Below are 12,563 nucleotides of genomic sequence, written 5' to 3'. Positions count from 1 at the left end.
GTAGTATGTTTTGTAGCAGGCATCTCTGTACCCACTGCTGGTGAGATGTTAACCTATAGATGATCAAAAAGGGACATGGCAAGCTTTGCCTTTTAAATTTTAAAATGTCTGTCTTTCCAGATCACAGTTTGAAAGGGGAAAACCCTCCCTGAATTGTTTCTTCCTTACTGCGCATGTCACTGCTCTGTTAGGGAGACAGGTTTACGTGAGGGCAAATGGCTTTTCTGGAACAGGCTGGGCCTGCTCTTGTTCCTGCTCGTGTCCGTGTGAGAACAGCAGACCCTGCATGGAGCAAGCGAAGAGCACAGCCCTCTGTTTATTCCTGTGGGCAGTAACTGCTGATCAAAGCAGGAAGGGATGAGGAGTCTGGTTTTCTGCTAATGTGAATGCCACTACTTTGTGGTTAGCAAATGGTTTCTGCTTAAGTAGCAAGAAGGTGGCCAAAGAAGGAAGCAAGTGCTACATTTGCAAGGCTGAGGATGATGTTCCAGGCCACATCTGGTCACATAGATGTACAGATACTTTGCTTATTTCAAGAATAACCATGCAAAGATCTTGCAGTCTACTTCCACTTGGTATGAGCTGTATCTAGTCCTCCTTTTGGATGTGTTTAACCTCAGGAAGAGGTTCTGTTTCTTTCCTGTCTCATGCCAAGATGTGCGGATTGAAAGCCTGTATGTAGGGCAGTCCTTGCATCCAAAGGATGTTAACTACTGAGGGACTATTATTGTGTGTGTGACCAGAGTTTGTTCTCCAAAGTATCAGTGGGCCCTACTGCTGAGATCAGTTATCCTTACACTGGTATTTTAAGATGATGAAGAAACTGTGTAGGTCGTTGTTGAAAAGGGTATTAGGAGCTTGACTGAAGGGAAAATAAAGATCTTTCTCCTTCACCAAATTTCTCCCTTAATGTGTATGACTGGCATTATTTTAAAGACCAATCACAATTATGACCTTTGATTCAAATTAGTACATGGGATCGGGCGTGCTCAGGGTGCCCTTGAGTCCTGCTCTGGAGAAGCGTGCTGTGTGTTGCTACGCCCATGGCATTGGGAGTGGATTGAAAGTGAGTTTCCGAAGTTGAACTGTATATAGGGGTGGTTGGATATTGAAGAAGGATTTCTTTCCTTCCTGCTCTCTCAATCTCCAATATGTTCTGCAGCTGGGTTGGAAGAGGCACTTCTGATAGCATGCTTTTCCACTGTGACTCCTTACCTCCAGACCCTGAACACGTCTAGATAACCAGCACTAATAGTCCTGTATGAAACGCAGCCTGTGTGGTTCAACCAGAAAATACAGGGTGGGATACTTTCCTAGAGCTCACATTTTGCCTGTGATTTTGTACTTACTGACCCTTCTCTACACCACTGAAATCCTCTTCAGAGGAGGCCACAGAAAGACGAAGCTGCGGTGGTCTGAATGCTTCATAACGTTTGAAAACTAACGGTGGTATATCCATGTAGCTACATGTTAGAAAGATGAAAGTGTTTCATTGAAGACATGTGGGCTGTGCCTTAACAGTTGTTCTCCAACTGTAATTAAGATGGCACTTGAACTCTAAACCCGTTCTTTAATAATGTATTAACATATATAATATGATGTTAAGTTCATCGGGAGTAGCTATTAGATCATAAATTTCTAATCTGTAGTTTCATCCCTCTTGAACCTGGATAATAAACTCTTTGGGAGTAAGAACCACCTTTTTGTCCTACTGTTTGTATAGCCCCCAGAAAGCTGGGGCTTGGTGATCCTCCCACGCTCTTTACAATGACAGTCCTAACACTGACAGAAAAATCAGTAGCAAGGAGTTGGCTGCGGCCCTCTAGGAGGAAGAGCTCAGGTACAGCAAGCTGTCTGTGTACAGCAAAGCACATAAATGTGTGCTTAGCCTGAAATCAAAGGGCTTCAACTGAGTTTTGAAACTAAACTCTCACTGAAGAGCACTGCTACATGAGAGTAAATAGGTAATTTTGTATACTTCGAATGCTGATGTTTTGTGCTGGTAAGACGCTCATAAATGGTTAGGTAAGCAGTTCATGGGAGACAAAGTAGCTCCCTTTTTAGGTCACCCTACAAATCGATGTTCCTTGGATATCTATTTAGATAGTAACAGGTGAGATTGAGGATTCCTGTTCCCCCCCTTCTGTTGGCAATGCTTGCTTGAGGAAAACTGCAATGAAAAATCTTTGTGCACCCAGCACATCTGACAAAAAGTTGAAAAGTTTTGAGTGCTCCCTCTGTAATGTCTTTGTAAGTAAATAAATTACATGGCAATCCTGTCATAAGAATCAAAAGGAGAAAAGGAGTTCTGGATGAAATGGGCAAAGAAAGAAATATTTCACCTAGACCTTTTGTTTTAATGTGTCTTCCTGCTCTCACTTTCATGACTTGAGCAGAAAAAAATAAATGACACAAGCTGCAACTGGAATGAGATACAAGTTTGGCCATTCCACTCTGACTGTGGTAGGGGAGGAGGGATGCTGACAAAAAAGATGGAGTCAGACTCTTCTCAGTGGTACCCAGTGAAAGGACATGAGTGAAGGAACACGAAATACACAAAATTCCATTAGACAAAGGGATTATTATTTTTTTAATTGTAAGCAATCAACACTGAAATAGATTTTTCCAGAGAGGCTGTGGAGTCTCCATCCTTGGAGATACTCAAACATCAATTGGGACATGAACCTGGGTAATCTACTTTAAGCAGGGAGTTGGACTAGATGATCTCCACAGGTGTCTTCTAACTTGAACTATTCTGTGAAATGAAATTTGATGATTGGAAGAAGGAATCTTTTATCTAACAGATTACTAAGAACCCAGTAGACTGGGTTATCTTCTTTGTCCAAAAAAATCCTGTTACATGCATTCTCCAGCTATTTTTTATGGTGCTTTTACTTTCTCCTACTAATGCTATTTCACTTTTCTAAATGATTAAATATGTAATTGGGACTGAAACCCAGGTGTGCTGCTTCCAAAACAGCTTCTTAACCACCTTGCTGTTGGGTAATTTGGGATTGCTTCATTATATATGATGCAATGAGGAATACTGCCTATGTGCATACCACTCCTAACTATGCATTAGGTGAATGAGCCTTCAGCAGGCAAATAGCATAGCTGAGTCCTAGTGTCAGTGTGAAGGTTTAATTACTTGTCCAAAGTGAACTATATCTTCATATAGCACATAATTAAGTTGTGGGACACTCTGTTATGGGATTTTGTTGAATGTTGGCAGCTACTGGAAATAATAATGGAAAAAAGCTGCCATGGAGATCAGTAAATACACAGATTCCACTTTTGACTCAGACATTCTGGAAGTCACAAGCTGTTGTAGAGTATTTGTGGGAAGCATCATTATATGCTTTCCCTGTTCTTACGTTCTACCCTAAATATCTGATATTGGCCACTGCCAGAGACCGGATACAGAGCTAGTTGGACCTAACTCTTAGGACCTGTCTAGCATGTTGCAGTTCCCCTTATGTTCTTGGCATCAGAACAGTAGGAACAGATGTGGAAGAGCATCCTAGTGCTAGAGTGTCCATTGGAAGAAGTAGGCTAAAATCCCTGCAAGAAGAGATGTGGTCTGAACACTGTGATAGCCCTAGCTGCTGAGCTATTGGGAAAAATGGAGCATCTGCAGCACATGGGGTTTGGTAACTGGGCTCCATAAACTTTATTTCCATACAAAGCTACTTAGTATAATGGAACCAAATTCTTTAACAGAGTAGAGGGGAATGAAACCATGCTTTTCTTTGTGTGTACATGCATATACTTTTAATGAAAAAACCACATTGAAGTGTCACAGGTCAATGTCTGAATGACCTTGGATGTGATTTCATTTCCCTAGTTTCCATAATCAAGTTAATTAACAACTTCCTCATTTCTTAAGTGACAAAGTACTTCCGACAAAAGCGTTTTCAAGAACATCCGATAAAAGCACTTCTGTTATTAAAGTTGCATTTCACAGATACCGACTGATGTTAGCTGAGCATCTAGTACCTATTAGCTGGGAATCAAGTTTCACCGTGTGCTTGGATGTGCAGTGCTGGGTCCGTGCGTAGGTCTGCAATGCTGTTAATGCCATTGCGTGAGGGAGCGCAGGACCCAACAGTCAGGGGAATCTGAAGGACTAAAGAATGGGTAAAAATTCTGCCAATCTTACCACTGAAGCTACAGCCTCAGATGTGTCCAAACCCTAGTCATGGTTCTTGGATTGGAGGGGTGACACTTCCGAAGTCTGGTTTTCGACCTGGACCTGAACTTCCTTCGTGCTTAAGTTGTGTGGAAATTTCCTGTTTGTTAAAACGTTCTTAGCCCTTCATAGTTTGCTCACAATGGAATTGTGGTGTGTTAGAGGTTCTTTTGGGGAGCAAACTGACAGAGAGCATATTTCAGTTGTTTTATTGATATTACAAATGATGATGAGTTCCATTCAGAAAAACGTTGCTTTAGGACAGCAAATACAGAGAATAGCTGAGGGCGGCTTTGTCATTGTAGGAAAGAAAAGGAAAATCTTTTGGAGGTTGTCTCCATTTAAGAAAAAAATATCTTTAAGAGATTGAAAGAGAGCAAATGGTTTGAAGCAGAAAAAGACTTAGATCCAGGATCCTCTGAGCACATGGTCCGAGTGTCATGAAGTCATGCCTGCTGAGAATCAGGAGGGGTGCACTAAATAATAGAAATGGGTAAAGTCAGGTTTTCAGGTTAGTGAAAAATTTTGAATTCAGTGACTTGGAAGGACTTTCATGATCGTGACCTGGAGCTGTGTGGCCTGATGGATCCCAGTGTGCTCTCACTGTAAGCAGGACTAGCAAGTGAGAGGTAGATGACTTAAGTTCTTGGTTGCTTTTTTCAGACCTTGATAGTTTGGGATATTTTATTATTGTCCTTTTTTGCTATGAGATATATGCATAGTAACACTGAGCATGGAAAGGGGATTCAGTTCTCTCTTGAATCTAATACTGAAACTTCTAAAGGAATGAAAAAAATAAGCCTTTGACCACCTCTAAATTTTCAATAATATAACTCACAGGTGTCTATAAAACCCAGAAACCATTCTGTAAAAACTTACAGGTTTTTTTTTGAACTCTGGTGGGTCTGTGTACTCCCAAGTGGTAGCTAAATGCAGTGGCTCCATTTCATTGACACTCACTCATACTGTATTTCCTGGTGCCCTTTCTGAGTTTCTACTGGATCACCCATGAATTGTGCTGTCCTCCTATAACAGTGGCAGCTCATTTCTTCGCCTCTCTGAATTGATGTTTATAAAACTTCTGCCATGCCAGGTCAGAGCAATGGTCCATCTATGTTAGTTTTATAGCTCTGATGGAGACACTGAGACAGTCACAGTAGAGTAAAAAAGAAAGTAGATGGGTGTGGAATGGTTCTTCATTTTATGTGCTCTCCCAGAACCTGGCAGTCTTTGCTTGGGGACTTTCTAACCTAGAGGTCACATCTAGTGTAACATATCTCATTGCTGATGAAACTAGCCTCAATGATTTATGATTCAAGAAGGAATTAAAAATATATTCTTGTATGACAATAAACTTGCCATTTACAAGCCATTCAGGACTTTTCTCGTATCCTGCCTTGATCATCTTTCTTTTTCATTGGAAGAGTCATGATATAGATAGCTGCCTAGACAGGAACTGTGCCATAGGTCCAATCATTGTTGTCCCTTTCAGGGGTTCTCTTGAGAAGGGATAAACAGAGCTTCATGCAAAACTGAAAAGACAGATACACTGTGTATTTATGTGTGTGACCTAGGCAGAACCTAGATTTTCCCCTAATGATTCTTAACTTGCCTTTTGAAAACCACTGGCTAGTCAGCTAATATTTTCAGTGTTCTTTCTCAGACTCGAAGGTGTATTTGTTTTGGCTCATATAAAGTTAGATCACTGTGTGTATACAGATATACAGCTTTTCCCCCCTGTACCTTTACTGATGAATACTGAATTCAGTCTGCCTCTAGAAATTCGTGTCTGTGAACTTTCCTCAACTCTTTGTACTGACTTGAGGTTTTAATATATTGAATAGCTTTGTATCATCTACAGACTGTCCTCTCAGTGTTTGTCTGCTTTTGGAGAGTGCTTTTATGAAAATGTCAAATACTTCAGGCATCAGTACTGATCCTGAGAGATGCATGCTGGAAACCTTGCTCTGCTCTGAAAACTCACTGCTAGTCTCTTTGCTTTGCTTTGTCTCTTACTAATCACAAGAGAATGTTCAGCATAGACTGTATCAGCCTCACTTCGTAAAGGGGTTTTAGTGAATCACTTTGAGAGATTTTTGGGAAATCAAAGTCTGTTTTTTCAAACTCTAATTTATACAGCCGTTGATAGTGGGTTTTGTCAATCTCTTGCAAAATTTTTCTCGTTTATTCCATACTTAAAAAAAACAATCCAACCTTTGCAGGAGTGTTGTTAAAGAAGATTTTACCAAAGAAAAATGAAGTGTGTGCAATAGTTATGCTATAGTTAAAAACATGCTCTTTATTTTTTATTTCTGTACAGTGATCATCTCTGTTTTCTGGAGTCATCACTTTGAATTCATCAGCAGAAGGTTTTTTATAACCGAAAACCTCAGAGTATTTCCTCTGCTTGCCTTCCTGTGAGTATAATCAAAGTAGTTACCTCACATTTCTTTGCCTGTGGTATTCAGAATGGTATTCTGCTTTGGGTTTTTTTAATATTGAGGCTTTTATTTTGGATTTTTCTTCTTTCCCCCTTCTGCCCCTGCCCCCCCCCCCCCCCCCCCCCCCCCCCGTGCTGTTTACCTCCTTGTGGGGCTGATCCAAATCCCTCTTGAAAATCAATGGACAGATCTGCACTCAGACCCTTGACTCATATTCCTCTGGGATCACTGTTCATATTCCTCTGGGATCACTGTCACCAGAGATTACTTTCTTCAGAACCAACTGATAACAGATTTAAGGGATTTTATCTCAAATTTTATCTTCAAATCCTTGAAAGTTACAGTAATTATGTTGTGGGCGTTATGGCCATTCTTTTAATGGCTATATTTGTTTCTCCACTGGATTTCAGCAAGTTTTTTGCTTGCAATGGGAGCCTTAAATCATCTTTACTTAAGATAGTGCACTGTTGGTGTTACTGCCCTGTCTTCTGTTCTTTTTAGAGCTCGCAGGCTCTGAGGAGTCTGTGAGTGTCCAAGCAGCCATGTTTGCTGACTAGTAACAATGTGTAAGACTTACAAACACTGTTTTTTCACTGCCAGAACAAGTGAGGGATCACAAACCATTTAAAGGAAGTGTTTATAATGTTGTATAAACTCCAGCCCCTCAATATACGGAAATTCCAGGCTGGAGACAAACTGAGGACTGGCTCGATGTCTAAGCGGTGCCTATGACAGCAGACTGATGGGGTCAAAAATATTGCGCTAGGGTCAAGGCAACTCCCTTAGATACCATCATTTTCAGTTAATTCAGGGTACAGTGAGCCACTTATTCTCACTGAGGAACGACTGTGTTCTCTGTGTGCCTGGACCTCCTCTGTACCTCTGCTCCGTTCCCCCTCTTTTTGGCAAGAGCCGCGTGGAGGAGAAGAGGGACATGGCGGCAGGCTGAAGGCTGGTTGCACCGCCTTTTATCTTGGCAGCCTTCTCCCCCACATCAGGAATGCTGGGTCTGGGCCCGTTTTAGCTGGTTTTGTCATTGTCCTTGGGGAAGGGAATTTAACTTTGCCTGCACTTCTGAAAAGGTTTGTGCAAGTGCTGAATGGGCTGGTAATTGTTGCAGGCTGTTCTCTGCCCTGGTTGCTGTTTGAGCTCTGCGTTGCTTTCGAGCCTGTGTGGGGAAAGCATTTAGGATGGAAGCCCAGACACCAACTGGGATTTTCAGTTTGTAGGAAGTGTTTGCTGTCCAAAATCAGGATTTCTTTCTCATTCAGAACCTGCCTAAATGTTCCCGTGAGACACTGCTTCCAGTGAGATCACTGAATGTAGGTTCCCACATGCTGCCCTGGGCAGTGCATTTATTTATGAGTTACCTACATTCCTAAAGATTTGACCCAGGGAGAGGAAGGCCATACTGACCATGAGCAAATGGGATCAGAAATGTAAGTGCTCTCCCCCTGTGCTCAGGACAGGATATTCAAAGAGAGCAGTGACTGCCCTCCAGAGTTTTTCTGACAGCTCAGCAACTGGAGTTTTATTTGTAGGCATGCAGACTGTGGTGTCACAACAAGTCACTTGCAGATCTCAGTTTTGAGAAACTGACTTCAGTGTGTATTTTGAGCTGGTGCTAGTGCCTTAGTTTGATGCATAAATTGCATCTGAAAATCTGTCTTTTGGTGACTCATTAATCTACTCCAAGTGTAGGATGCAAGATGAGTCTCATCTGCCTCATGCTGAAATCACCATGGTGCCCCATGGCACTTGTTAAAGTGGTGGAAGAATTCTGTCATGAAGAAAGAAAGGCAACATCTGATAATATTTTCCACACTTAACCTACTCTTTCACATTGTAAAGCTGCCTGAATAGGAGGATGGTCTTTAGGGGACATGAAAATACCATGAAAAACCTCATTACTTGCCTTTAAAAAAATCATCAGAGCAAATGGTGTGGACCAATACGTTTATTTGGAAAGGAAAAAAACAAGCATTATCTCCATGAAGTACTGGAAATAAGGCTCATATCTGAGTATAAAAAGCAGTAATATAGTTTAGTATTAACATGACAGCCCCGTTGCTCATCTGTCAGTTCTTGAATACAGCCAAGTCTGACTTTGGAAGACAATCTGAGACATGCTTATGCAAATTACTTTTGAAAAGAAGCGATACCCTATAAGGTTAAGGTTCAAAGTCACTGGCTAGTGGTGACTGGTTTTTATCTTCCTTGGAAGCGTCCATTTCATTAGAAGTCAAGATGTTTGCCATTATGAAATGTTGTGTAAGAGATGTTTTGGTCAGCTTTTCTCTTAAATATTCAGGACTGAAAGCATTTCTGTAGTCTCTGAAAAGACGTTTTTTTAAGGGTTTATCGTGATGAATTATACTGAGATGAGCACATCTGTCCTCTCCGCTGCTTGGAAGAGGAGGTGCAGCAGCACCCAATCTTGCTCAAGTATCCCTGTCGTTTCTGGGACTTTGGGTGATACCTACTGGAGGCTGAGGAACTTATTGATAAAGGTTCTTTTGCAAGAATCTCATGGTTTTGGTGTTAGAGCCAACTGTTGGGAGTCTCATTTAGTTTAATACTAGAGGATCAAGCTCAGAAAGTAACAACGTCATTCTTCCGAATGCGACTACAGTCCCATGAAAATATGATGGCTGCCTTTGGTTGCCAAGCCCAATTGGTGGACATCGTTTTCTGGAAGTGTCTTACTGTTTGTAACAAATTTGGAGCTAGTAGGCAGCTGAAACAAACTAAAACAGAGCATCATTTAGATACAGAAAGTTATGCTTCATTTAAGGGTGAACCAAAACAAGTAAACCTGCTGTGACTCATCCAAAATTTTGGATGAAGAACATTTTTTATTTTCCAGGAATTACACCACCTAGGAATTGTAAAACTGACACACTGCGTAGTTGAAGAGAAATCTGCTTCTAATAAACCATGCCTTGCCAGACAGAGGTTTAAGAACATTAAAAAAAAAAAGCCCTGAACAAGCAGAAGGATCATATGTAGGGGCAGAGTCACTGCTGTGCTCAGAGCGAAGGGAGTGGAGTTGATTATCTGCACCTTCCCAGTAGGTAGAGAGCAGATACAGCTTGCTGGAGAGGATGTGGCAGGAGCATGCTGCGCTTTGGCTCTGTTCGCTGGCAAGGAGTCCATCAGAGAGCGGTGCCAAGCACAGCTTAGGCACAGCAGAAGCTGTGTCTTCCTGTCTTCTGTGCAATATTAACTTTCTAAGGCAGGAAATGCATGCACTGAGGGAGAGAGAGATTGGGAGCTGGGATTCTTCAGGCTTCATTGACAACTGCTCTTTCTCAGCTCCGTCACCATAAGCTCTCCTGTCACTGTGGAACTGCATTAGTGATACTGCCGCTTTGAACTTCCTAGCGATGCTGCTCACTTGGAGTACTCAGGTTTGTGAAGCAGACAGATCTGTTTCTGGTACACGAGGCCAATTGTTCAGTGCCCTGATAATAGTCATGCTGTGCAGTACTAATAAATAAATAAATATTTCCCCTGCTTCCCAGGCTGCAGTGAGATTTTTCTTGCCTACGTTGCTGCGATGCTTTCGGATGGCAGGATGAAAAAGCCTCGGTTAAATGCTTCTATTATCCAGAAGTGGGAAGTAGCTGAAATCTTAAGAGAGTATCTTGCCTGCAGCTAATGTTGTAGACTCAGGTGCTGTGGAGGATGGCCTCAGAAGCGCACTGACACTGCTAGATGTTTATCTGAACTGAGCTTGAACTCTGAATCTCTGGAAGTTCCCCCGCGCCCCTTTCCCAAGAAGAGCCTGATCTTTGCAGCTCTTTCTCATAGGAGGTTTCTCTGCAGGTCTGGAGCTGCTAAGTCTCTGGCCTGACTCTCACTTTCACTGAAGTCCCTTTATGCAGTTCAGGCATTCTTCTTCAGGGATCTCAAAATGAGAGTAGATGACATTTAATAGCATAAATGAGAAACAGGTCCCTTGGGGAAAAAAAAACCCCTGAAACTGTCCTTTCTTAAATTGTTGAGTGCTGACCTTGAAAGCGCCCTTAAAGTCTCTGCAGGCATACTGTTTTTTTGGGGTTTTTTTTAAGGAGAAAGGATACCCCAAAGTGCAAGATATTACCTGAGGCAAGTGAGGTTTTGGCTTGGGTTTTTCCCCTTGGAGGAGAACATTTTTTCCCATTACACTTGGTACCCACGTGGCTGTCACTGAACTTCAGAACTTCTGATGTAATTTTCTTACACTTCTATAGGATTTTTTTTTTAATTTACTAGTTTTAAACTTTTTCATATACTCTTATTATGTGAAACATGTTAAAGATTCCATTTGTGTTTTGAATGCTTTTTTTTTTTAAAGTGGGAGGCAATGTTTAAATATGCTTTGAGAAGGGGGAGAGGCAAAAAAAGCTGTCATCTATCAACTGGTATTAAGCCCAACTTTGAAAGTTTGATACAAACTGAATCTGACTGTTAGTGCAGACATGATACAAATTAGCTGTGACTTTATGATACCAGCTGTTTCTCTGACAGGGTAAAAGGGCACATAACTAGAATAGCATCTTTTGTCGAAAGCAGTGTTTGCCTTTGTTAAATGTGGGAGCCTCGGGCAAAAAAATCGTAGTCCTTAGTTATGTGACATGTGCAGTCTGCAACATGTTTGGGGAGCTGGGGGGCTTTTTACTGATGTTTTTCAAAGACAGGGTTATCGTAAGTGTTCTATTTTCACTAGTTTTATCACTGAAAGACAAATCTCTGTCATGTTTTTGCCTTGTGCTAGAGCTGAGAGTAATCTAAGCCCTGTTTCCTTTACAAGCAGGGAGAAAATACTGACCAGCAAAACCTGAGAAAAGTCTAGAAGAATGAAATCACAAATCCCAAAGTAGAATTTAATTCCATTAATTATTTTAATTGATTCCTTCAATTTTCAGAATTTTCAGGTGAAGATTCTGTACAGACTGTACAGATGAAATCTACGTAGTCTTTAGCAAGTTAACTGTCAATGCTAACTGAATATCGTTTACTGAAGCAGCAAGTGAGTCCTGACCCAGATGCAGGGACACTGGAGCCAGCTCTCTGCAGTTACATTGTGGGAGATGACTCATTTCTGGTGCTGGGTGGCTGTGCACGGCTTCCCTGCTGCACCCCGTGCCTGAGCGAGGAGGGTGCTGGCAGCCTGGGGGATGGAAAGGCAGAGCTGACGCACCTGAGGAGCTTTGTTTGGAAGCAGCTGAGGGGTTTCCTTGTTACCAGAGCTCATAAAGTCATTTCAGTCAAACTGAAAGGGCTCTGAGCAAAGCTATTTGGGTGACTTTACATCACCGTACATCTGCGTCCCCGCTGTGTCTCTGTAAGACCTTCACATATCCCCTGACTACCTCAGGCAACATAAAGTTGGCTGTAGCATGTAACTAAACTGAAACAATGTGATTTATTGAGCAATCAGATTAATCTTAATTCTGCCACTTGACTAAGAGCCAGTAAGATTTCAGAATTTGTTACTATGGATGACAGGCATACTCCACTTGAATCAATCAGGAAAGAGGCAATATTAAGAATGGAGTTATGTTTTTAGTATACTAATGTCTAATGAGGAGCACTCCGAGGAACAACATTTAGGATAGAACTACTCAGACAAAAGTTAGGCTGACTGTTTTATAAACTTTCTTAGCTTAATGGTTATCGGTGCTGATGCTAAACAGAAAAAGAAAGAATCTTAAAAGAGATAACTCAAAACTGGATCATTTTATTCTTTTTAAGGGGCCATGCAGTGTCTTTATGACTATAAACAGAGTGAAGGGAGTTTCCTCCAAATTTGAAGTGGTACTCCACAGAGGAAGGATGCCACTGCTTAAGATGAAGGTGGGAAATTTCTCTGTAGAGCATACCTTCTATTCCAGACAGGTGAAAGTTAGAATGACTTGATGCTCTTTTGGCTGTGGCAGAAAATATCA

General features: G+C 41.6%; 1 protein-coding gene across 5 annotated transcripts in view; it reads left to right on the top strand.

Annotated features, from left to right (window-relative positions):
• The window catches only part of CALD1 (caldesmon 1), a 191,889-nt gene that overhangs the window by 68,707 nt on the left and 110,619 nt on the right, over positions 1-12,563 (top strand). For all 5 annotated transcript variants that reach the window (XM_084262079.1, XM_084262078.1, XM_084262076.1 and 2 more), the window contains exon 2: positions 6,510-6,606. The gene's annotated coding sequence lies outside the window, so the exon portion shown is untranslated. The remainder of the gene's footprint in view (positions 1-6,509; positions 6,607-12,563) is intronic.

Source organism: Gallinula chloropus (genome assembly GCF_964237585.1).
Source record: "Gallinula chloropus genome assembly, chromosome: 1".
NCBI classification, from domain to species: Eukaryota; Metazoa; Chordata; class Aves; order Gruiformes; family Rallidae; genus Gallinula; species Gallinula chloropus.
The sequence above is the reverse complement of the archived record's forward strand: the minus strand, read 5'-3'. Positions and strand labels throughout refer to the sequence as shown.